Here is a 26,412-nt window from a genome sequence, read left to right as displayed (position 1 = left end):
GGAAATTTTTCATTTTTTTCTTTCTCTCCATCATATATTTTCTGTTTTTTCATTTAAAAAAATATTTGTTCATCTATTTTGTGTGTGTGCATGTGCGTGTGGTGTGGGGGAGGGGTGCACATGCCAAGCAAAGTCCAGAGGAGGAAGTGTCCCCTCCGTCATTCTCTGTGTGTGCATATGTACACCTGAATACTAGCCAAAGGCCAACTGTGTAACCCAGCATCTAACTCAAGCTGTCTCCAATCACCACCCCCCCCCACACACACACACACATAGCAGTTTACTTAGAGAGGAAGCAAGCTCTGCCAATCATCACAGCTCAAGGGTCTCAGACCGGAAGTAAGTGAGCTTCTCAAGCTGAATGGCTTCTGCAGGACCTTTGTGGTAAGAGCTCAGAAGGCACGATAAGTTACAGCCCTGCCAGGGCTCTCCTGTCAGCTACCTGGCCACAGAGACAAGGGGGTTTCAGTCATGTACGAAAGTCTCTCTGTTCTCTTCCTGAGAGCAAACACAAATACTTACTACATTACTTTGTCTCCAAGAAAGTGTATGAGCCACCTTCCTATCTATCCAAGACATTTGAATGAGAGGAACTTTGGCAGTCATGCAAACCCTACTGGTGGCTGTACAGGGGAAAAACCAGTCATGAAGGAATAGATCGAACAAATAAAACCTTGATTAGGCATTTAACCAGATACTACTGAGCCAAAGAACAGCAAAATTTCCAACACTTCATACAAGAAACGGAGAGGGATGAGGCAGGGGCCAGTTTAAGACTATAAACTCTCCAGCAGGGCCTGGGGAGACGATGAGTCAGTGTGTAAAGCACTCTGTGCAATCGTAAGACTGGAGTTTATAAAAAGCCAGGCAGGTATGGTGGCAGCTGTAGTCCCGAGCCCTAGGCGGTGGACACGGGACCGCTGCGTGAGGTGCTGACTGCATGGACTGACTCAGTAGCCCTAGGCGGTGGACACGGGACCCCTGCGTGAGGTGCTGACTGCATGGACTGACTCAGTAGCCCTAGGCGGTGGACACGGGACCCCTGCGTGAGGTGCTGACTGCATGGACTGACTCAGGAGTTCTGGGTTCAGCAGAAGACTCCGCCTCAATAGATAAAGTGTTCAATGGTTAAGGAAAACACTGGATGCCAGCTTCTGGCCTCCACCATGGTGCACATAGAACCATGAACACGTTTGCTAACATACATGTGAACAGGCATCCATACCAGCATACATGTAAAAATACTATCATAAGCAAACTGAACTTGCTATTTCTGTTTATATAACAATTAAATAGCATGAATGTCTTTGTTATTCAGGAATGCCATGCCAATGGGATCAGCAATAACTATGTTTATAAGGACCCAGTGGAACACTGTAGTGGCATTTCATGTGTGTTTTAATAAATAAAGCTTGCCTGAGGATCAGAAAAGTAAAACAGCCACACTGGCCAGCCTTACAGACCAGGCAGCAATGACACACACACACCTTTAATCCCAGCAGCCAGAGCAGCTTATCATAGAAACCAGGAGGTAGTGGTGCATGCCCTTAATCCCAGAACTAGGAAGTATTCTAAAACGGGAGGAGACAGATATCATTCTCAGTCTCATCATGAGGTTTCCTAGAGGCAGAATCACCATTTTTATACTAAGGTAGAAGTAAGAGCCAGTGGCTGGTCACTCTTATTTTCTGGTCTTCATGTTGAACCCCTGTACGTCTTGAGTTCTTATTAATTGTGTTTCAGAGTGCAGAGGTGGGGGTGGGAATGACAGTGGCAAACATCGGCAGCTTTTAAACCTGTTTCCCCCAAACTGTAAAGTGAAGGTTACAGTGCATTTAAGAGACTCTGGGAGACCAGGCTTACAGAAATCATTCCCCAGAGCACCGGAAGCCGAGCAAGAACGCTCTCCCTAGCACATATTTTATGGTTTGAAATGGGAAGTGCCCCCCACAAGTTCATGGGTGAAACTGTTGGTTCCCAGATGGGGGTGCCATTTTGGAAGCTTCTAGAAACTTAAGAGGGAGGACCTGGGTGGAGGCATGTTCTTGAAGATCATATTGAGTCCCAGTCCCCTCCTACTTTCTTCCTGTCTGCTGTGAGGAACCTCCTCTCCAGATGCTACAGCTATGCTCTTCTAGCTCAGCAGTGGCTGGCAATGTGATACATCCTGGCTCATGTCCCCTCATGTGTGCACTCCCTCACAAAAGGACAATGTCCTTTATCCTGCAGTCAGTCCCTCACCCCCCACCCCGTGAGCCCGGTCACCTGGCTGCAGGTGACACAGGTGCATGGTGACTAAAGAGAAAAAGCCAACAGCTGAAAGTGACAGGAACGGAAGGATAGGAAGGGAAGGCGGCTTTCCTGGTGGTTTTGCTACAGACTATGAGGCAATGTGAGTCAAGAAGACCCCTATTTCTTTACCAAGGTTAGTGAGGTTTCTTTATAGTCAATTAAATTCCTTTCTCATAGTCTCTTATGCAAAGGCCAAAACATGAGCTTCATTTGGTGAAATACAATTTTTATTATTATTATTATTATTTGCAAATGATAAGATTTTATACACAGCCAAGTATGGAGGCATATGCCTTTAATCCCAATACTCAGGAGGCAGAGGCAGGTGGATCTCTGTGAGTTAAGGCCAGCCTAATCTACCTAACAAGTTCCAGGACAGCCACGGATACATACTGAGAACCCATCTCAAGAAAAACATAACAAATTGAACAAACAAACAGTCCCCCAAAAACAGTCAAACAAAAGAAGATTTTATATTTAAAAATTCAGCAGAATCAACTAGCAACATATAATTACAGAATCATGGAAAGTGGACAATTAAAAACCATGCCCAATAAGATCAATAGCTCTACTGCATTTCTATTCGGTTCCAGAAGGACACCATCAACAAGAAAATACAAAACAAAGTAAAAGTTTTATTTTTCTTAAAAGACAAATATCTTCACATGCTATGATCACGCTAAATTCACTGTGCTTCCAGCTGTGTCTGTACAGCGTCAACCACTCTTCTGTGTGACCAAGTACAAACGGCCTTCCTGTCACTGTTTCCTTTCTCATTGTCTAGGACCAGAAGGCACTGCTGAGCACAAGTGGGAAGAGAGAAAGTTTCTACCGAGATCCAGAGAGGGGCTTTCAAACACCCGTTAGCAAACTGTAGAAGTGCTCTCTTCTGACTGAGATTTTATCAAAAGGGACTGTGGTTTTCTAAAAATTATGCTATGTGTGTGGCTGTTTTTCCTACAGGTAAGTCTGTGCAGCACATGTGTGCCTGGTGTCTGAGAACGTCAGAAGAGGATGTGAGATCTGGAACTAGAGTCACAGAAGGTTGCGAGCTGCCACGTGTGCTGGCGACTGATCATACATCTCCCTCAAGAGCGGACAGCGCTCTTAATAACTGAGCTCTGTTGCTCAATATGAATCACTAAATTTTGCTAAATGATTTCCCCCCTACTTTAAAGGGTGATCCTATAAGTATCTTCTCTATTTTGTTAATTCAGTAATTTACACTGACTGAACTCATCAAACATTAACTAATCTGACATTCCTGGCTTCACTTGGTGATGATCTACCAACCCTTTCCCTGTACTGCTCAGTTTGCTTGGCAGTATTTTGCCTAAGACTTCTGTGTGATCAATGTGTGATCCCTGGGGCCATTGATTTCAATATGCACTTTTATTTTATATAATTCTAATGGCAAAAGGTTTTCAATTAAAATATGCCACAGAGTTAAAATTATACAACTATAAACCAATCTTGATGTCAGGGAAGTTATTTTTAACAATGTATTGGATAGAGGGGTACATGTATGTGGGTGTAGACAAGAAGAGGGCATCAGATCTCCCTAAAGCTGGAGTTATAGGCAACTGCAACCACCCTGACATGGGTGATGGGAACCAGATCTGGGTCTTCTGCAGGGACAAGCAGTATGGGTTCTTAAATATTAAGCCATTTCTCTAGCCCCAGTGACAGTACTGTTTAAATATAGAAAAATATGGGGTTTGGAATCTATTAAGTAGTGTGTTTTTATTTGACCTTTAGGTAGTCCTCGGAAGGGCAGCAGTCACTGCTTCTGGTCACCAACCCACGTACTGTTCATCACTGTCCAGTCAACAAGCCTTCTGGAAAGGCAAACAGAACTGCAGCCAGGTTTTCCATAATTTAGGTTGGCTTAATCTGCTAAGGCTTTTGCCAGGACAGACATCTCTGAAGGTCAGTAAGGAAACAACATGTTTCTTAAACACCTACCCAGGACAGCATCATTGGCAAAGCTACATGTTCAAACTGAGTACAAAAAGACCCGTGTTCAAAGGTAACTAAGTGAGCCCAGAGTGTCAAACACAGTGAGTCCCAGGAAACACATAATTAGCAAGGGGGAACTCTGTACAAACACAGTGAGTCCCAGGAAATATGCAATTAGTAAGGAGGGCAACCACAGCTTAATTCCTATGGCATCATCAATTTGTCCACAGCAGTAGAAATGGTTGTGAGATTGAACTAGATCTAACTTGAGTTCTGCCATTAAATACTTCCCAGAATGCTGATGAGCTGGTTAACGTCCCTGGGTCTCAGAGTGGTGTCTTTCAACTGAACTAGAACCACAACATCCTTAAAGATCCTCCCACACCTGTATTCAGCGGCACTGCAGCCAAATTTCCGTTTCCTCTGCTCTCCATTCGAGTCTCTCTATATCCTAAGATTTACCTGGCATCTAAATTCCCCACCATCTGTTTACCCAGTTTGCCCAAATATGGCCCTAAGTCACATGCACACTGCACGCACGCAAACATGCACACTTTCTGGCCTACAGAGTCAAGAAAATCACTTTCCTCAGGGGTCTCTCTTCCTCTTAAATGCGGTCCTTCTCTTTCATCTTCCCAAATCCTCCCTGGGGAACTACCGGCTCCCAGCCCAGCATTTAAGGAGTTTAGACACCTCTATTCTGTTCTAACTCAAATACAAAGCTGAACAAACATCCTTTTTAAATTATTTTTATTAATTTATTGATTTTTGTTTTTCATGACAGGGTTTCTCTGTGTAGCCCTAGCTATCCTGGAACTCACTCTCTAGACCAGGCTGGCCTAGAACTTACAGAGATCCACCTGTCTCTGCTTCCCAAGTTCTGGGATTGGACTAAAGGAGTGCACCACCACCACCCAGCTGAACAAACTTTTTTTTAAAAAAAATCAACATATATTTCTATCCATTAGGCAAGTGAGGTGCCAGGACAACTATATCCCCACACTGAAGAGAACGAGAGGTGGAAAGAGAATCCCAATTCACTGTAGAGACACTTCTACAGGACAGTGGCAAGTGGGAAAACCTGAGAGTGAGTGGCAGATCTGTGGGAACACGGCTAGGAGTTCCGCACCCCTAAGACTTATTACTGTCCTCAGATTTCAGCCAGACTCTTGCAGTGAAGGTCGGAGAAAACCTCTGGAGGCTTCGGGCAGGGGCAGGGAGTGCCTCCTAGTTTCATTTCTGTTGTTTTGATAAAATAACTTGACAAAAGCAAGTTGGGGGAAAAAAGGTTTACTTGCATTTACATTTTGTTTTGAGACTCACTGACCTGGAGCTGGCTGTGGAGGCCAGGCTGGCTACCCAGTGAATTCTAGAACAGCAAGCCTTGCTGACAGACATGGGCGTTTGATTGGTTCTGAGAATCAAACCAGGTCCTTAGCTTGTATGTGAGCACTGCCAACAAAGCCATCTAACTGGCCTCCACTATGTCTTATATGCTGTCTACTGTTTCCATTAGAGACTTTACCATACTGTTTAATGTGGTCTTAAACTCCAGCTCTAGTAATCCCACCATCCCTCCCATGTCTAATTTGACTTGAACATTTTCCAGTCACTTCCCCTGTTCTTTCATTTTGAAGGCTTTACATCCTCGTTGTGGTCCAGACATGGTGATGTGGTGGTAAGATGTGGGGCAGAGGAAGTGTTCTCTGAGCTTCCATCCACATCTCAGTACTTTGTGAGCCTGTGTTTCTGGTCCAGAAGTGTCAAAAATGCTTCTCATTTCCCCACCTGCTTAGCTGAAGCAAGATTAGAAGAAAAGGGGTGGGATATGTTCCTTCCTCAGCAGGAAGGCAAGAACCGGCTAGAGTCCCAGGTGAGTTACGGTTTGACAAGAACCTAGCAGGTTAGTCTCTAGGAGTTCTTTCCCAAGGAAAGGCCCTGTTCAGTGCACAGTGCTCAGATGTGTTTCAGAAAGGTCACTTTTTGTGATGGCTAATATTCATTCTAGAAATGCCTGGGAAGACGGTCTCAAAGATGGATGCCTTGTGGGTGTTTGTGGTGTGTGTGTGTGTGTGTGTGTGCGCGCATGCGCTCGTGCACTGGGGTGAGGGTATTGTGTTAATTTAGTGAATTGATGTGGGGAGGTCCAACCCACTGTGGGCAGCACCATTCCCTAAGCAGTGGGTTCTGAATATGTAAGAGTAAAGAAGTTGAGCTGAGTAGAAGTAAACAAACAAGTGAGCATATATTAATTCATTTCTGTCTGCTCCTGACAGTTTGTTGAAGGCAGGGAGCCCAGCAACGTATCTAATGATTAATAATAATAATAATACATACATACATACATTATATATAATGGATATCATAACATATAAGCTAATAGATAAATTTTTAAATGGCAGCAGGGGAGAGGAGATGAAATGCTCTGTTCTTTAAGGACCTATGCTCCATGTTGCAGGGATATTTGCAAATTTACTTGGATTTGTTCTAACTCTGAAGTTCAAACCAACTTGTAAGAACAGCCAAATCACATCTACAGTACTAAAAAAGAACACAACTGTATAAAAAGTTACAGCAAAACCCCAAAAGGTGGAATCTGTGGTTAAGAGGACTTGGGACACTTGCAGAGGACCACAGAGTTCAGTTCCCAGCATCCACATTGGTCAGCTCACACATGCTTGTAACACTAGATCCAGGGAATCCAATAATGCCCTCCTCTCACCTCCTTGGGTACCTGCAAACACACATATATGGCATACACATAGACACATATACATACACATAATAAAATGATAAAAAAAATTAAAATAAAACTCCAAAAAGAAGAAGAGAAGAAAAAGCAGAAACAAACAAACAAACAAACAGAAACAGAAGCAAAGCAACACATCTGTGGTCTCCAAGGCTTGACACTTTCCAGAGATTCCACATGGCTGGAATCATGTTGTGCCAGACCCTAGGATTCTACTCATTCGAGACCTGGGAAGACAAATACACGTGCTGACATCGTCACTGGCTATCAGACTGGGAGCAAGGCTGTGGGTACTGCTGTTTTGTGTGTGTGTGAGGTAGTTGACAGGGAAAAGGTATAAGGAAATCTCTGAGGATAATGAGAATATTTTATTATCTTTGTTGTGGTGATGATGTTGTCAAAACTTATTGAGATTCACATTTTACATGAATAAATTTATGTAATTTTCAACTTTAACAAAATTTATGTGAGAAAAAGAAATGAAACAATAACAAGCGCAACAAAAAGAAACATAACAAAGGTCACTTTGCCAGCCATCACTTCCAATGTTGATGATCTAAGCAGAAGTAAGGGACTCTGCTCCCCAGCACTCAGGAGCTCCCTTGTGCTTGCCTGCAGAAGAGTGGGCCAGCGACATTTCAGCACGGAGCAGGAGACCCCAGCAAAGGGACTAGTGATTAGCCTAGTAGCTAATAGGCTGGCGGCTGCCAGGAGCGGGAGGGTCAGTTTCTTTTATTACACTTTCTTAAAGTTTTTGTTTGAGACTGGGTCTCACTGGTTAGACATGGATAACCTGGAACCTGCTATGCAGAACAGACTGACCTAGAACTCACAGAGATCCCCTTGCCTCTGCCTCTCCAGTGCTGGGTTTAAAGGTGTGTGCCCATCACACCAGTCTAGGACAGATAATTTTTAGCTCAGTGATATGGTAATGATCATAATTTGGTAATGTTCACTAAACCCATAAAATAGGTAGTCAGGAGTGAGGCCTGTTTAAATTCCACAGACGCGGGGAGAGGATGCTTTGTCAGAGCAGGTCATAGACTGCTGGAATGTGCAGTGGTATAATGGAGGAAGCAATTACTTAAAGGATTAAATAGGAAATCTAGATGTCTTGCTTAATTTTGTTATGAACCTAAAACGGCTTGTTTTATGTCATAAGCTAGTCTTATGTCATAAACTTATTAATACAAACTAGTGTTACCTGAAAGGAGAAAACGTCTTCATAAAATCAGGCTGGGGACAGGTCTGTAGAGCATTTTCTTAATTAGTGATTGATGGGGGAAGACCCAGGCAATTTTGGGAGTTCATCCCTGGTCTGGTGGTTCTGGCTTCTATAGGAAAGAAGGCTGAGCAAGCAAACAAGCCAATAAGCTGAATCCCTCTGTGGCCTCTGCATCAGCTCCTGCCTCAAGGACAGTGAGACACATCTGCTCCTGATAGCACCAATCTACTTCAAAGAAGATAATGAACATTGAAAACCTCCATATGGAGTTTGCCTTCTTTGTAGCAGAAGTTAGCCATTTGGTAAGAAACTGCCCTTGTCTCAACAGCTGACAGTATGCTGTCCAAGCTGGACAAACAAAACACAAAAGAAGGCAACTGCCAAATTTTACCAAGACAAGGTAGGACAATCCTTCAAAATTCCTGCTTAAAAGAAAAATCTGTCAGATATTCTAGGCTTGTAAGACTTGTAGGATGGATGCCCCAATGTTAGAGGAACCTTAGGTGGCTGTCCAGGGCAGCCAAATGTCTCTGTCATTTCTATAGTTTTGAAAGTTGCTTGCTCTGCACTTCCTGTTTACTCAGGTAATATTATATCCTTCTTGGGTCTCTGTTGGGGTTGAAGACTAGTTATACCATTTTCTTTGTTACCAAATTCAAAAAAGGAAACTTACAAAAGAGATATAAAGTAAGGTTGGAAAACATGAAAGCTTAAGTTGTTTATCTAAGAAGATGTCTAAAAATATTATTAGGATGGTAATACAAATTGTGATAAAAGCCGGGCGGTGGTGGCGCATGCCATTAATCCCAGCACTTGGGAGGCAGAGGCAGGCGGATCTCTGTGAGTTCGAGACAAGCCTGGTCTACAAGAGTTAGTTCCAGGACAGGCTCCAAAACCACAGAGAAACCCTCTCTCGAAAAACCAAAAAAAAAAAAAAAAAAAAAAAACCCTTAACAAATTGTGATAAAAAAATGGTTTAGGTATAAAACTTTAAATTCATCAGGATAGGATAGATAACAGAGTATTTTCTCCAAATATACCAAATACAAATGGACTGAACATTGCAAATATAATTCTTACCTGATAATTGTTCTTGTACATTGTTTTACTATGTTAAGAGTTAAAGCCTTCTCTTTTTATTTAGACAAAATATTGTGAGATATTTGTACACTGTATAAAAATGTATTGCTGTGATTGGTGTAATAAAAAGTCATACAGCTAATAACTAGGAAGGAGAGTATAGGAGGGACTTCTTTGCAGGAGAGAACCTGGGAAAGAAGAAAGGCAGAGTCTCCAGCAAGACCTGGAGGAAGCAGGATGGGCAGTACGGGAATGAGGTAAGGAGCCTCACAGAAGGACAGAAATTTTTAAATATGGGTTAATTTACATTATAAGAACTAGTTAAGGCCAGACGCGGAGGAAAAGAAGCTGCGACCAGCCGTCCGGAGGCCGCCGAGCCAGCGACGCCTGAGCCAGTCGAGCCGCCATCACCGCGCCCCCATGGCGGCCACCAAGGACAGTCATGAGGATCATGATACCTCCACAGAGAATGCAGATGAATCCAACCATGACCCTCAGTTCGAGCCAATAGTTTCTCTTCCTAAGCAAGAAATTAAAACACTGGAGGAAGATGAAGAGGAACTTTTCAAGATGCGGGCAAAGCTATTCCAGTTTGCTTCAGAGAATGACCTCCCAGAATGGAAGGAGTGAGGCACTGGTGATGTCAAGCTCCTGAAGCATAAGGAGAAAGGGACCATCCGCCTTCTCATGAGGAGGGACAAGACTCTGAAGATATGCGCCAACCACTATATCACACCGATGATGGAGCTGAAGCCCAATGCTGGCAGCGACCGTGCCTGGGTCTGGAATACTCACACCGACTTTGCTGATGAGTGCCCCAAGCCTGAACTGCTCGCCATCCGCTTCCTAAATGCTGAGAATGCACAAAAGTTCAAGACAAAGTTTGAAGAATGCAGGAAAGAGATTGAAGAAAGAGAAAAGAAAGGACCAGGCAAAAATGATAATGCTGAAAAGGTGGCTGAGAAGCTGGAAGCCCTTTCTGTGAGGGAGGCCAGAGATGAGGCTGAAGAGAAATCTGAGGAGAAGCAATGAATCTGTCTGTCCTTTTCCTTCTTTTTTCTTTTAAAAAAATTTCCCTGCCCTTTAAGGTTTGTTTTTATTCTGTTTTGTTTTTACAAGGGACTTTATAAAGAACTGAATTCCAACCTTCAGGGGTTTTTTGTTTTCTTTTGTTTTTTTAATTCTTTTCTCCTTAAGTTTTGACACCATTGGACATGACTTCAGAAATCCATTCCCCAGTCATGAAAATGTACTGTGCTAACTTTCTTTTCCATAGTGGAAACACTTATTTATAGTCATCAAAAATAGTGAATAAAAAATACCTTGGAAAACCTGGGGGAAAAAAAAAAAAGAACTAGTTAAGAACAAGCCTAAGCTAGTGCTGGGCTTTTATAATTAATAATAAGTCTCCATGTCTTTATTTATGGACTGGCAGTCCTGAAAAAAAGTACAGCTGCACAGGGAAGGACAAACATAAGCCCAGAGGGACAGACACAGACAGCAGGCCCAGGGGAGGACAAACATGAGCCCAGTGGAACCCACACTGACAGCAGGCCCATAGGCAAGTCCCACCTACAGGAAAGAATTGGAGAAGGGGCCCAGAAACTCTTAAGACAGGGGACTCCCTGGGTTCTCAAAGCTTCTGCACACTGGAATCCCAAGCTGCTCCTGGAACAAGGCCCCAAGTCCCAGACAACTGGAACAGACAAAAAAGACAGACTTTATCCTTCACACCACAACCAACTTTTCCAAGCAGCAGCAGCAGAAGATGAACTGGGCCTGACAACAGTAACTCTATTTTAAGAGACTGTGTTGTTCCAGAAAACAGCTGAGAAGCATTTTAAATGTGGGCACAGCTAAATACAGGACCCAAGGGGCCACACCTTGATAACAATACTTTGCTGTCCTCCTACAAGCTGACATACAACATGAAGCCTTGCTCTGTAGCCCAGGCTAGCTTTGAACTCATAATCCTCCTGTATCAGTCAATCAAGTAAGTACGTACTACCACACTCAGCCAATAATTTTTGCTATAAATTATTTTCTCCCAGGTTTAACCTTACATTTCTTAACTTGTATTTCTATACTCCTGAGCATACATTAGAATTAAGAATTCATTATGGGTATCTACTGATGTTGTTTTGTCCCCCTCCCCTTATCTTTTGTGTGTGTGTGTGTGTGTGTGTGTGTGTGAGCATACACATGCATGTGAGCACTCACCTATATGTGCACATCGGAGGCCATGACCTTAGCATGTCTTCTTCAATCACCTCTCTATCTGACCTTCTCAGACAGGGTCTCTTACTGAACCTATAGTTGTCATTTTGCCTAGGTCAGTTTGCCAGTGAGCCCCAAGTCCTGAGCACTGGGGATGAAGATAAATGCTGGTGATCCAAATTCAGATTCTCATGTACCTGACCCACTGAACCAGCAATGCAAACCATTTTGCCTTTTGAAAATTATTAGAAGTCTTCCAAGTTGACATACCAGTAGTGAAAAAAACATTTAACAAACACAGTTAGAAATTGCACGGCCTACTAAATGCCCCCTGTCTCCCTCCCACCCTTCCTGGGAGTTGCATTTGTCCACACCTTCCCTCAGGTGCCAGGAACTTGTTCCTTTAACTCTGGTTCTCTACCCTAGCACTTCTGCTGGCCATCTCTGAGCCTGATCCACTAAGGTCCCTTTTTCCTGCTGTTCATTTGAGAACATTGCATTACTGTCATCCCATGGCTCCCTAGCACAATCCAGAGAATTCTTACAGCATTCTCAATATTGGCATACATCTTCCTCGTGTGACACACAACACAGCTTCCCTTGTATTCTTGAATTTTCTGAAAGTTCTAGATCTTATTCTTTTACCCAATGCTGTGGGTCATTTTGGGCTATAAGGCAAAGGAGGATGCAGACTGGTGTTTATATTGTGTCCTCCAACAACTGATCGAGAAGCCCACAAAAGCCCTTATACAGGCACATGTCATCCACTCAGAAGCACAGTGTTCCCTTTATCTCCAGTCTCAGTATTTATATTTATGAGGGTGATTAAAAAATTAACATTCAGCCTACAGAGTCCATCTAATGTTGCTTGTATGTGTTTATGACTGACTGGTATCGTGTGTGTGTGTGTGTGTTAAAAATAATTAAAGAAAAAGAGGTCATGAATTTGACAAGGAGTTGGAAGAAGGACACAGAGGTGCTGGAGTTGAGACAGAGAGAAAAAGAAAGTATGTAAATGTAGTACTCAACATAAAATTCTTTAAAAAAAATTAAAATATATGTGAATAAAAATGAATTGATATCCGTTTGTTCCTTCAGAGAAAACATTGCAGCATATCTTTCTTAATAATAACAAACAAGCATGACAATCTGAACAATAACATCCACAGCAGAAATCTCTGATACAGGAAAAGCTCAGTGAGTTCACAAGGTTTCAATTAGGGTGTTTTTCAGGGGTCAATATATGTTTACAAGCTCTTTACAAGTTTACATGGCTTTGGATTACATGGTTGATTCCCAGAAAGAGGCGACAAACCTAGTTTTCAGAGAAAGAACTAGAACATGGTCAAAGGGAGGCGAATGTGGAACGGAATGCCCCACACCCACATCATTTAAATAGAAAAGGTTAGCACAGGCCAGCAGCCTCTATAGCGTGTTCTGCACTTGATGTCCCGAAGGCATGGGACCCAGCAGACAGAAGCTCCTGAAGGGTGATGAGCAAACTCAATGACAGCTGGGTCTGCTTGTGACACCGACCTGGGGAAGGCTGGCAGCACTGCCACCATCACCTTCAGCCCAACACTGGCTCTGCTGCAGGCGGCTGCAGGCATTTACTCTCTGGCTCATGCCCAGCACTCCCAAGTGTTCCAGGCCTGAAATGGGTTCAGGAAACACCTGTCGATTAATGAGCACTCGCCATGCAGAAGGCAGCATTTTAAGTGCTTTACCTGTATTCACTCATTTAATCCTTACAGCTCAAGGAATTACCCCTGTTTTATGACGAGAAAATTGAGGTACTGACAAGTTCATGGGGGTTACTGGTCCAGCTTTTCCCTGACTTAAGATTTAACCCGAGGAGCAATGAAGTGTGGGCTGGGCCCCATGGGCTCCCATTGAGCTCACTAAAGGGATCAAGCCACAGCTAAAAATTCAACACTGTACAAAGTCCAAGTTCTTGAGAAGCCTCCCTTTCTCAGCCCCGTCCTATGTGCTCTGGGCTAAATAATGAGCGCACTTATGATCTGGCCCAGCAGAGGACACTGGCTGTCGTAAGTCTCTGGAGCAATGACGGAAGACCCTTATGAGAAGGTGCCTGTCAAGAGGCTTCAAGACTCAGAAACTGGGGGTCTAGGAAGCATAATGTTCTCTTTTACTCTTGAGAAACTGTCGTGCTCATTCCAATGCAATCAGGAGTCAGCCCTCACTAGGGAATATAAAAGCAGATGGAAGGCTGCATAATCATGGCATCCAGGAGACTATGGGAGGAAGATCACGATTTTGTGGTCAGCTTGGGCTACACGGTAAGACCCTATCTCAAATATTCACAAAGACGAAGGAAGGAAGGAAGGAAGGAAGGAAGGAAGGAAGGAAGGAAGGAAGGAAGGAAGGAAGGAAGGAAGGAAGGCGAGAGAAGAAATATATGTGCTAATAATATACTTGTCACCGCATGCTGTGGTGGTACATGCGTAGAATCTCAGCTCTCTTGGGAAGCTGCAGCAGATTGCAATAGTCTTGTTCAAGGCATAGTGTCTATATGCTTATCTGTTTGTCTCTCTGTCCATCAGTCTGTTCATCCATCCGTCCGTCCATCCGTCCATCCATCCATCCATCCATCTATCTGTCCGTCCATCCATCCATCTATCCATCCGTCCATCCATCCATCCATCCATCCATCCATCCATCCATCCATCCATCCATCCATCCATCTGTCCCTCCATCCATCCATCCAGCCAGCCAGCTCTGTCATTCCGCTGTGATGAGCAAACAAGAGAGAAGGCTGACTCCACTAGGAAATACTGGGCACACCGGGGCAGTCATCTCACTCTTGAGCTTTGCAGCAGGCCAGTCCGAGGTGTTTTCTGCATGCTGCAGTGAGGTGCAGTTAAGTATTACTCCTCCCTGGTTCCTCTCTCCATTCCTATTGCTTGTCCTCAGGAAGTAGCTCAGAGGCGTTAGGGAAAACACCTCAGGGTGGACTTCACAGTAACGTTCTTCTCAACTGAGCCACTGACAACCCGAACTTTGGTCCTTGTACTTGACACAGCCTAAGCTAACTGTCTCTATGACTTTGGAGAAAGAACCCTTAAAGAGGTGACTGGGTCGAAATGAGCTATTACAGTGGGCCCTATGCCAATCTGTGTACTTACAAGAAAGAATTCGGACAGAGTGGGACATGAGCTCAAGGGACAGTATGTGAAGGGGCAGGGAGAGGATGGCCTTCAGCAAGCAAGAAGAAGCCTCAGAGAATCTAATGCTGCCAGTTCATCCTGGACTTGGGCTCCAGGTTGTGAGGAACACCTTTCTAGTTTTAAGCCACCCAGCCTGTGCTACTCTGCAATGGCAGGCCTCACCTACTAACTCAGACAGGAACAGACAGACAGCACACTGACAGCCACCTCCCCATTTGAGACCACTGACTGTGAAGAGCATGAAGCCCTTAGCCTGCACCACTCTGGACTGTGTACAGTGGCTTCCCTACATTGGGCATTAAAAAATTATTTCTGATGATTATCATATTCAAAAGGTGCTAAACAAAGAACCAAAGCATCTCATAAGTAAAACTTCATACTTTTAAACCACAGGCTTCGAATTCTTCCAATCCTTTATGTCATGTACTCGGCTTCTCAGGCTGGCTTACTTCTCTGCAGGACGGAATGATAGCTACCTCATTCATAAGTGGCCAGTGCAGTAGCTGACAGAAACCACCATTCTACCCTTCCTTGATTGGGAAGTATGAACTCAGAACTATATTCCAAACATGTCTCATGACCACAGGTGATGTGGGATTTCCCTCTGTATGCTGTGATTTCCATTGACGAGTGGAGAGCTGCTTTGAGCCTGTGGCAGGGCAGGGCGGGGTGGAGCAGAGCTAGGTGGGGAGGCCTGGACTGAATGCTGGGAGTGAGAGGGGCGGAGTCAGAGAGAAGCCATGGAGCTGCCAGAGATAGATGCTGTGAACTTTACCCAGTAAGCCACGGTCACGTGGCAATACACAGATTAATGGAGATGGGTTGAATTAATATGTAAGAGTTAGCCAAAAAGAAGCTAGAGCTAATGGGCCAAGCAGTGATTTAATTAATATGGTTTCTGTGTGATTATTTTAGGTCTAAGTTAGCCAGGTGGCCAGGAAACAACAAGCACCTGCTTGCAATAAACAGGAGGGCAGGGCTCAAAAGCAGACATTGTATGCCTTTGCTTTGAACACAGACCCTGACACACTGTCCTGTCTTCTCTGCTAAAGACAATGTAATTATCAACAGTATGCTGTTTGCATTCTAGAAAAAGCAAAGAGCCTCTACTGAGGCCCCTCCATTCAAGACCTCACCTAGGCTAAACAGGTAAATTTTCTACTGAATATTTTTAGAAAGACAAGTTTAGTTCCTTGCCAAAGATGCTAAGTTGAAATCATCTAATGTCCATGTACCCCTAGAGCTGCTTCTAAATAACAACGTTTTGACTCTTATTCCTTGGGCAGGAATTGTGCAGAGGTGGGAGGGAAACCCTGCTCTTTCTGTCCTCTTGCAAGATCGAGTTGTTCCTGAAAGTGGGAGGACCGCTGGGCTATATTATGACTCAGACTTGTTATGAAGGCATCAGGACAAAGCATGTAAGCCCTGGTCCTTGCACCATCAGTGACATCCTGGACACTAAGGACAGCTTAGTATTCACATGCACTCTTCACAACAACTTTCTCAGAATAAACACCTTGGGGAAAGTTGGGAGAAAACAGTAAGAGAGGCTTTGTGATCACTCTTAGGAAATACCCCAGGGTAATGACCTCCTGTCCTGTGGGAAACAAGAAGGCACAGAGAGGGAAAGGGGGAAGCCTGAGTCATGTTTCTTGACATGTGACAGACAGGTCCTGAAATAGAAAGCCATAGGTTTCCAGTCCCAGGGGTATCACCTTCAAATATGTCAACGGTCTTAGGGTGGATCAGTTTTCGCAACTGCTGAGACCCTGCTGTGAGGCGAGGTCCTAAGCAAAACACAAGCCCTGACTGGGAGTCTTTGAGGAGGCAGGAGCCGTGAGGAGTTCAAAGGCAAGGCCGGCCAATGGCCTGCACCTTCAAGAGCCACTGGGGTGAAAGGTTACTAAAGCAGGAGCCACTGACCAATAAAATTATGTTTGGTCAACTCTCTCAACAAAGAGACTAGAGACTGCATTCTTGCCTGCTCAGTTTTCGGAGTCATCCTGCCTCCAAATCCCACTGTTCTCAGGCCAGATAGGGAGCTTCTTCAGGGCCCAGCAGCTGAGCAGCCGCCTCTCCCAGCTCCCTTCATAAAAGAGCTGAAAGGTGCGCTGGAAACCTTTAATCAAGGTCTGTCATCAAAAATAAACAAATAAGAGTACAACTTGGGTCAGCCAGCTATAAAGGAATCTGCCTGGGGTGAGATTTCCCATGTTTGCTATGCTAAAACCAGGAGAAAGAAAGCATGTGTTTGTTTGACTAGAGAAGGTAAATATAAAACAAGCCTTTCTCCAAGCAGGCCCACTTGAAAGGTCTGCCCCTGTTAATTAAAACACCACATACACACGCCATGCCAAGGGACTCTGAGGGCACAACTGAAAACTTGCTCACCCCCAAAGCTACCACACTGGCATGGGGCCCTCTTCTGTTTTCCTTAGGGAGCAGCTGCAGAAAGTGGCAGGGAGATACTCTTAGGCAGGTTCATTCTCCTGGTATGGACATGAATTCAGCAGTCAGGTTGCCCCCATTGCTCCTTCCACTATAGCACACATAATTTAAAAAAAACAAAAAACAAAAAACCAGACTCCTGTGATACAATGCTCACAGCAGTCTACACCAGTCTACCCGAGCAGAGGCCCCAGATCCTCTATGAACTGCTGCTGGTTGTTAGAGAGCTAACCTCTAATCTCTTTCTCATGAAATTTGGGACACATTCTGCTGGAGATCCAGAAGGAAAGCCCTAAGTCCTTGCCACAGAGCAGGATTCTGAGCAGAGTGTTGTGTTGGTTGCTCTCTTTTTACCCCTGTGAGTGGGGGTGACTGTGGCCCATTACAAAAGGGCCTCAAGAGACTGCCCATGGTACGTTATAGAGGTGCTGTGGGGTAACGCTCTTGTATACTGTAAAGATTTGTCACTTGTATTAGTTTAATAAAATGCTGATTGGCCAGTAACCAGGCAGGAAGTATAGGAGGAGCGACCAGACTAGGAGAATTCTGGGAAGATGAAAGGCAGAGCAGCCAGATGCACAGGAAGCAAGATGAGAATGCCTTACTGAGAAAAGATACCAAACCACATGGCAAAACATAGATAAGAATTGTGGGTTAATTTAAGTTAAAAGAGTTAGTTAACAATAAGCCTGAGCTAATAGGCCAAATAGTTTATAATTAATACAAGCCTTTGTGTGTTTCTTTGGGACTAAATGGCTGCGGGACCAGGCGGGACAGAAACTTCCATCTACATAGAGGAACCTCTCAAGAGATCCTTGTGTCCAAACCATGGCCCAGAATGGTCTTCACAGTGGGAATTGTGAACCCCCCTGCACCTAAACCCCAAAAGATCACGTCCGCAGCTGAGTGGTTAAGAAAGCTATGTTCTTCTCTGGTCTTAAGATTCTGAGACTATAATGTGGCCACATCATATGCAGTTTGCCTACAGCTTACTAGAGAAGTAGATCCAGGGAAATATCAGGGTCTGACTGGTCAGTCTCAGCTAAAGAGCACAGCAGAGTGTACAGTCGGCCGACTGTCTACAGGCTGCACCACAGTCTCCCAAGTTTCACAAGCTCTGGGGTTTCTTGTTCCCTTCTCAGAATGTCACACAGCAACATTCAACTTTTGCCTGTGGCTCCAAGTCACAAGTAAAGCTCAAGAACCTTTCTAAAACACAAATGATATCTGGGCAAGCATCTCAAGGCCGGATCCTAGTAGGCTGAAATTTAAATTCACCTCAATATTAATGTGGACTTCAAACATTTAAAAAGAAAATGCTATTCCTTCTAGGAAAAAGCACTGGGATGTGAAAGATAACCAGCAAAGCAAGTTGTCACTACTAACATCCCTACTGCCACAGACAGTAAACACAGTTAAATAATGGCACTGGGGATCTGAACCTGTGGACTCCAGCACTAGGCACACTCCCATGAAGCAGCATGCCAACCTGAATGTACATGTTTAAATCTAACAAGTTAGCCCTTAAGTGTTCATATGAAAGAGCCCTACACGGTCAGGAATGCTTTACAGAGAGAGCTACACTGCCACCACTCCTGGACTCCTGCAGTATTAGCAGACTTTAAGTGACAACAGTGAAATAAATGCATGTAATCATCGTCTTATGCTCCAAAGACCCACAACCCAGCATAATAAGATGAATCACAGCATTATAAAATTACAAATTATATCAGCCCCAAATAACTATGCAATTTCAAGTTCTCTAAGTTCCTGCAATTCTGAGAGAGACAATTCATACCCATACTTAATCTTAGCATTTGTAACTATAGACAAAAATTCTTTACTTCAATTGCTATCAAAGATAGTATTGTGTTAAGCATCATTGGTCCATGCTGTGTATTTTATGAGTCAGTGTAGCTCTTACTGAAGACTTGAAAATAAACCAAATATCACTTCGACCATCTACAAACTAACCTCTTGCAAGATCTTTTTCTAAGTAGTTACATAATGAATTCACAAAGTCCACAGTGACATTTCCTATAAGGAGTTCTCAGAAATTTAACAAATCTCACCTTCTGGGACACTAGCCCAAAGACAATTCTTATGCAAGCTGCAAATTAATATTTAATACCTTTATTGGGGAGGCCAATGTTGTGGATTCATTATGAGGGATTAACTGTGGTTAGTTTCAGTCACAGTTTTCCTGCTGATGCCCAAGGAGGAAACAGTGGCCACTTGGTCCTCCCTGAACTCCCGGAAGAAAGGGCTCAACCACATATTTACAACCCATGTTTACATTTATTCCACATGCTCATCTATAATACAAGAGGGTGCTGGAGAGATGGTACAGTGGCCAGCAGCACTTTATACACTTGCAGAGGACCCCAGTTTGTTCCTAGGACTCACATGGCAGGTCACAACCATCCATAACTTTGTTTATAGGGGATTCAATACCGCCCCTGACCTCCACAGGCACCAGGCATTCACGTGGTACATAGACAGACATGCAGGCAAATTATCTATACACATAAAAAAATAAGTTGACTCTAAAAATATTGAAAGTGTAGTATAAGATATTACACCTACTTCATTATCTTAAATCACAAGCTATCAAGTTGTCAGTTGGAAGCAGAGAGAAAGGAACTGTACCATTTTGGAGTCTGAGACTCTAGTTACGCTTTAGATTTTGTCCATAGTTACCCTCTCTTTAGAAGCTGTATGAAAAATAACAGGACCAGCATTTTGACTTTGGCTCAACCCTACATTACAGCTACATGCCAATCTGACTACCACACCACAAATACTCCTTGTTTTCTGTCTCAACCTCAAACTAAATGACTCTCTTAACTGAACATGTTTGAAAACTACTAGAAAAGGGAAAAATAATGTGTTTATAACAGAAAGGGATACAGAGCGGTTAAAAATATATGTCTACCAGACTTTGCTTATCACCACTAACTCTCTTCTAGAGCCCTGTCAGAAGAGCAAAGGGACAGAGGACTCCCACCCTCCAGCTGGTAAGGCTGGGAAGCAGAGAGGCGGAGGTGGGGGGGGGGGGGATACTAGGCTCAAAATGCCTGGAAAAGCATTCTGGGCAGGAGATGCCAAAGATTTTGAAGCTCTCATCAAGTCACTGGCCTCAATCCAGGTAATGGCTTTTCCTTCCCTTCAGTTGCTGGCCACAAGAGTTTTCCAGCAAAGAAAGAAAGGGAAAGTGGGAAGGGTGAAGAAGGGGCAGCTCCCAGCCTATTCTCCATGCAGGGGAGGGACAGAAGGCTCAGGCATTGATGGACTTGGGGTCCCAACAAAAACTCTGGGAAGATGGCTAAGGATAGGGTCTAAAGGGTAGGAAGCAGACTCAGCAAGGTCCCTTTAACTCCAATAACAGCAATGCTGCAGGCACACAGACAGCAGGCTACAACTGGCCAGACATTGCCCTTAGGAAAGAAACAGCCACCAATCTGACTACCCTAGATCCCAGGGCTTGCCTACCTCCCAGCAGGACAGCAAGCTTTTTGGGGAAGAGCATTTGTCAGCATGGGTTTAAAGATGGAAGCTCCTTTCTACGCCAGCCTCATCCTGGCTATCTCCCTACCAGTGGCCAATAGTGAGGTCAGACCCACAAAAGTTAATGGCCTGGCTAACCTTGCTTCACCCCCAATCACCACTGTATGACCCAGTCCCTTCTGCCTGGTAGTTTTCTTCAATTTTAATATCAAAAATTTTGCACGCCTGCTTGAGCTCGGGGACTCAGCAGAAAGGCCATATAGCTGTCAGCAGACTGATAAGAATGTCCAAATGACTCCATTGGGCCTCTTTATAGAGAGGAGCCAAAGCAGCCTGTAAAGCGAGAGGGCAGGGGCCACAGAGACCAGCCGCTCGCATAGCTTCACCATGGCACTAAAATGAGCCTCAGATTTATGGGAGTGTTTTAGCCCCTGGCCCGAAGCGTCTGGGGGCTGAGACTCGTCTCTGCTCTCCAGTGGGATTTCAAATATGAGATAACACTGCCCTGGCAAGAAAGGGGTGGAGGACGGAAGGCTGAGGGAACAGAGAGAAAAGGGGAAAAGCAGAAAGCAGAGAAAAATCCGGCCCAAAATCCCATTCTCTCCAGCAGGATGTGACAACCGCTGCTGCTGAAGGCATGTGACCGTCGTCTTCTCAAGTCCCCAGGAAAAGTCCCTGCGTGTAGTCACACCCACCCAACCCAGGTCTTTATTGCTGCCCACTATCTAGATGATAATTTGCATTCTAATTTTCCTCTGATATTTGTTTTTTTTTAAGTTTTTAGCATCCTCCTCTCAAAAATGAATAAAATAATGACTTGGCAAGGAAGAGATGAGATGAAGGAAAAACACAGTAAAAACTGACTTCACTGGAGAGGGGAGAAAGTCATAATACTGGATCAAAACAAAAAGGCCAGCTAGGGAATCAGTGATGTTTAGCTCCCTGGGAGCCTTGTTGATCCTGAGAAAAGAACAGAGGCGAACTTCCCTCCATGCCCGACCCACAGGACTCATTCTGTTTCAAGTGTCCAAGCCCAGAAGCAAATACATAGCACATCCGCTGCTACCACACTGTGGTTCCTTCTGAAGACCACGCTCTTACCAGAAGGCTCCTTCCCAAATTCAAATGCAGACCCCAAGAGTTCCTGAATGACCACCAACACGGAGCTGGGACCAGAGCCCACATATGTTAAATACATGATCTCATTTGGTGGGTGAACCCCCTAGGATGCAGTCTTCCCTAGTTCAGGTTAGGACTGGAAAGCCAAAGCCTGGAAAGTTAAGGGCAGGCCACGGTCAGATCCCACAGCAGATTGGAGCTTAGGATCTGAATTCACTGCCACACAAAACCTTTCTGGATCAGGACTCATGGCTAAAACACGTACATTTGCTTTCTATGGCAAGTTAAGATAGGTTTTTCTGTTTTGTTTTTGTTTTTAAGTTTTCGGTGCTAAGGATTGAACACAGGGCCTTGTACATATTAGGTAAGTTGTCGACCACTGAGATACAGCCCTAGCCCAACTCAAGAAGAAAGCCAATGTTTCAGGAAATAATTGCTTTCACTATATAACACTCTGATAGTTTCCTATTTCTCTCTCTCTTGGTCTCTCTGTCTGTCTCTCTCTCTCAATTAGATGCCAGCTGTGACCCACTGAATTGACCTCAGCTCACTCCAGGCTGGAAAACACTGCCATATATCACATAAAAACAAAAAGCAAAATACCAGACTAGGCGCCATGAGACCTGGGTTCCAGCATTCTAGTTCCCAGATGTGTCCGCAAGGTTATCAGGTTCCCAGGAATGCCTGGATAATTTCTAAGATTTGAATTTTACAAAATTTTAATTATTCAGCTTCTCCTTTTCCTACACGCCATCCCTCTGACCAAGTGTCACTCACCCGCCTTCTAATTCGCTCTGAAGCTCTTTGCGCTGGTACTGAGAACCCTCCCAGCCTGGGATGCTTCATCTTGCTGTCCCTTATCTACCAGATCTCCAGAGGAGGATAACAACCTCACAGCTCAGCCCCTCTTCTCTAGCACAGGGCCCAGTAGTGAAGCTCACTCGTGAGGAGACGCCTCTGAGGGCACTCAGGAGCCTGTGACTCCTGTATCACTGCTGTTACTTGTGCCAGTAGCTGAAGATACCCTGTGAAAGAAGAGGCCACACTCCTACACGATGCCTTCTTTTAATCTCCTTTACTTGCTAAGGCAATGTTGGGAAGAAAGTCTGTGCTTAGAATAGATTTACCTGGAGGCTGGGGTAAGCGTGGGAGTGAGGGCAATGTCAAGAGGCTCTTTGGGACTTTCTGGCCAGCCAGTGAAACCAGTGGTGAGCACTGAGCTCAATGAGAGAACCCATCTCAGAAAAGTTAAGAGGGGCAGTAATATTGAAGACACCAGGAATCAACTTCTGGCCTCCACATGTATGTGCAGACATGTGCACTTACAAACACAAAACACACTACATGCTTAAGTTTATACACCCACATAAATTCGTTTGATAGGTAAGTGAATTTCTGGAGAAAATCCAAAGCAATGAATGGATGCTGGTATGACAGCAAGCCAGCCGGGCTGTGACACTACCTGGTTATGCTCGCAAATGGACAAGACATACCAAGGCTGCCAGAAAACACAGCTTTATGGTCTCTCCATCTGGACCTTGAGGATTTAAATCTCAGAAGCTATACCAAACAACTGCAAATCAGTCCGAAGTTAAAGACAGGAAAATTTATTTCCAGCCCCAGTGCACTATAAATCTGAGACAGTCCTATTAAAAGGCTTTTCTTGGCTTCCGATCAGATACTTGGTAAAAGTCCTTTTCCAACAAGGTTCCTAATACCAAAGTTTAAAAAAAGGTTTAACATACACACAGAGCAATGTTCTTCCTTAAGATGCCGACTAAACCCGCCCTTATTTACCCGGCTTTAAACAACTGCACAGATTGGTCCCTCAGTGTGGGGTTATATACACGGGGAAACTCAAACACAGAGTACACAGTACTACTGAAAAAACATGCACTGACAATCTCCCCCCCAAGTGGTAATGCTCAGAGAGGCTCCCCCACTGACCACAGGGCCTCCAGGCACCAGAACTCACTACTCTTTCAAGGGGAAGATTCCAGCCCAGAAAGCATTCCCTCGGAGGGGAAATGACTCGGTAGCAGTTTTCTTCTCTGGTCATACTGGGGTCTGAAATCGGGGCCCTGCGCATGCATTGCAAGCGCTCTACCACTGAGCTACACTGCCAGCACCACGCTTTTCAAGAGCAGACTGGAAAGTCTGGCTTGTCAGGACTGAAGGAAAATAGTTCTGTGTGTGAGCTAGCGAGTATGTGCACATGCATGTGTGTGTGTGTTCTCTGTGTGTGTGTGTGCGCACGCAATTCCAGAGTATAATAAGCTTATTTTTATTACACATGTACATGTGAGAGAGTATATGTGTGAGTGTTTGTAATTCCAAGAGTATAATCTACCAATTTATTTATTATGTGTGTATGTATGAAGTTACAAGATTATAATTTACTTGTTTATTTATTACGTGTGTGTGCAGCGTGTGCTGGTACACGTGGAACTGGCGCCCTCTGTGCACCACATGGGTCCGGGGATTGAACTAGGCTCGGCAGGCTTGCAGAACAGGCTCTTGTGCCTCTGCACTAGCTCAGGCCCTCACCTATGGAAACAAAGAATTCTCCACTTCCCAGCTGGGGGAGAGAAGTAAGAATCACACAAATTATAGCACTCACACTGGAAATGAGAAGTGGCACCCTTTCTTCCTAAAGCATTTCCAGGGGAACTGTCTCAAGCGCCCACTTTGGGGAGGAAGGTGAGGCAAGGCGAGAAGTCAGCTTGAATGGCTGGAAATGCAGCTTGACTTCACCCACAGCCCAGGCCAAATGGCACTGGGGTCTGAGCACATTTGTCCAGAACAATGTATGCCTCGCCTGCATCGGGCTGTGGAGCCTGGATGGCTCTGTTAATAGCCCATCTCTCTACTGTGGAAAGAGTCCGCTTTGTAAACTTGGGTATGCTGGGGTGGGTGAGGGAGAGATGGACACAGACTATACCATATAACCACTAGGGACAGAGCAGTTGGGCCAGCAGCACAAGGAATCCTCAGCTAACACACAGGATCTGGGCAGCTGAGGAATCATAGACCACTTAAAAACAGAAGATTAAGGGGCTGGAGAGGTGGGTCAGCAGTTAATTTCCTGCACCCTCAGGGTAGCACACAACTGTCTATAACTACAGTCCTAAGGGATCTGACACCCTCCTCTAGTCTCCATGGCACCAGGCACTCAGCTGGTGCACAGACATACATGCAAGCAAAACACTCTCATGCATTAGAAAAGAAAAATTAGAAAATCTAAACAAAAAGAACTTAAATAATCGAAACAAAAAAAAGCTTTGTAAGACATAGATGATCCCATATTTAAAAAATTATAAATGCTTAACAGATTAAACTTTAACTTAAGGAGTTGAGGTGCCCAATAATTACAGTTTTGTGGGACAGTATATAAACTGATATGAACTGAGAATGCAGAGCATGAAGAACAAAACAAAGGCTCTATACCCTGAAGAACTGTCCATAGACCCACTACAGGAAGCCTGCAAAACTGCCTGGGCTTCTGTCCACTACACTGAGCGTTCCAACCCATCTCAGAGATCCATTTGTGCCATTGTCCTCCCCTTCAAGGTTGTGGCATCTAAACAACTAACTATAGCTATGGAAACCAAATCCTGGAATTCAATTCGTGGAGATTCTGTATCAACAAGGCAAAACAAGGGCACCCTTGAGGGGCCTCTCCTGCACATGAAGCTCCTGCCCCAGGGGCTCTCCTCTTCAGTCTGGATCCTTACTACAGTGCTAGTGAGAAGGACGCTACACCGCTGGGCCTGTTTGCTAAGCAGTGGTTTGTTCACATCTCCGAGGCTTCTCTCAGCACAGACATGTGGCGTATTTACTAGGCACCCACGAAATTATACTGAGACACAACAGAACAGAAACTCACAGCTGACCTTTCTTGAGTGTTAGTGACTAGAGGCAAGCCACTAAAGCCCTCCACCTCAAAGGCCCCAAATCAACTGATTACAAAAGGAAAGTTCAAAGGCAAAGCAGGCTCCTGACTTCCACCTCCTAGTGTGGCTGGGGTTAGAGGTCACTGCTAGGGGAGCCACTGACCAATAAAACAGTGTTTGGGAACTACTCAACAGATAAGCTGGGGGTCCACTTACACCTTCCCCTTCACACAAACATCTCTGACTAGCCAGTCCAGCATCTCCCCAGCCTTCTGAGACCCAAGCCCGCACACTTTGTCTTGTGATTCAAGGGAGACTGGGGGTATAAAAGAGCCATTTGACAGCAGAGGAACATGGAGCTGCAAGTTTCCTCCTGCCTTTTAACAAAAGCTCGTCTCTCAGACCTACTCAGAAGGCCATATCCCAGCCCACACGCCCTGATAGTCGCAGCCTGAACGCCCAGCCTGAATGCCATTCTTTCCATCTCAGCTGAGTGTACTCTGGAACTCCAACACCATCTTTGAAAGCAGCTTTGAGGGTAAACACTGTACCTCAAGTTGACTTTGCCCTAGGCAGAGTCAAAGAGCCTTATTGTGGCTCATAATCTCAGTAAGTCAATGAGCCAGTCAATTAGCATGCAGGACAATAAAAGTACAACTGAGAAAGAGTGTCACTGCTCCAGCTGCCACATCTACTAACTGAAGGGATTGCTTTCAACTTCCCCCCTAAAGCTGT

At 44.6% G+C, this 26,412-nt stretch overlaps 1 protein-coding gene and 1 pseudogene across 1 annotated transcript in view; one reads left to right on the top strand and one right to left on the bottom strand.

The window, feature by feature from the left end:
- The window catches only part of Ext2 (exostosin glycosyltransferase 2), a 145,871-nt gene that overhangs the window by 84,046 nt on the left and 35,413 nt on the right, over window positions 1-26,412 (bottom strand). The window lies entirely within an intron of this gene.
- Window positions 9,726-10,635, top strand: LOC130881396 (ran-specific GTPase-activating protein-like; annotated as a pseudogene).

This window comes from Chionomys nivalis, chromosome 9, assembly GCF_950005125.1.
Source record: "Chionomys nivalis chromosome 9, mChiNiv1.1, whole genome shotgun sequence".
Taxonomy (NCBI): Eukaryota; Metazoa; Chordata; class Mammalia; order Rodentia; family Cricetidae; genus Chionomys; species Chionomys nivalis.
Note: the sequence above shows the minus strand (reverse complement) of the source record. Positions and strands in the feature narration are given on the sequence as shown.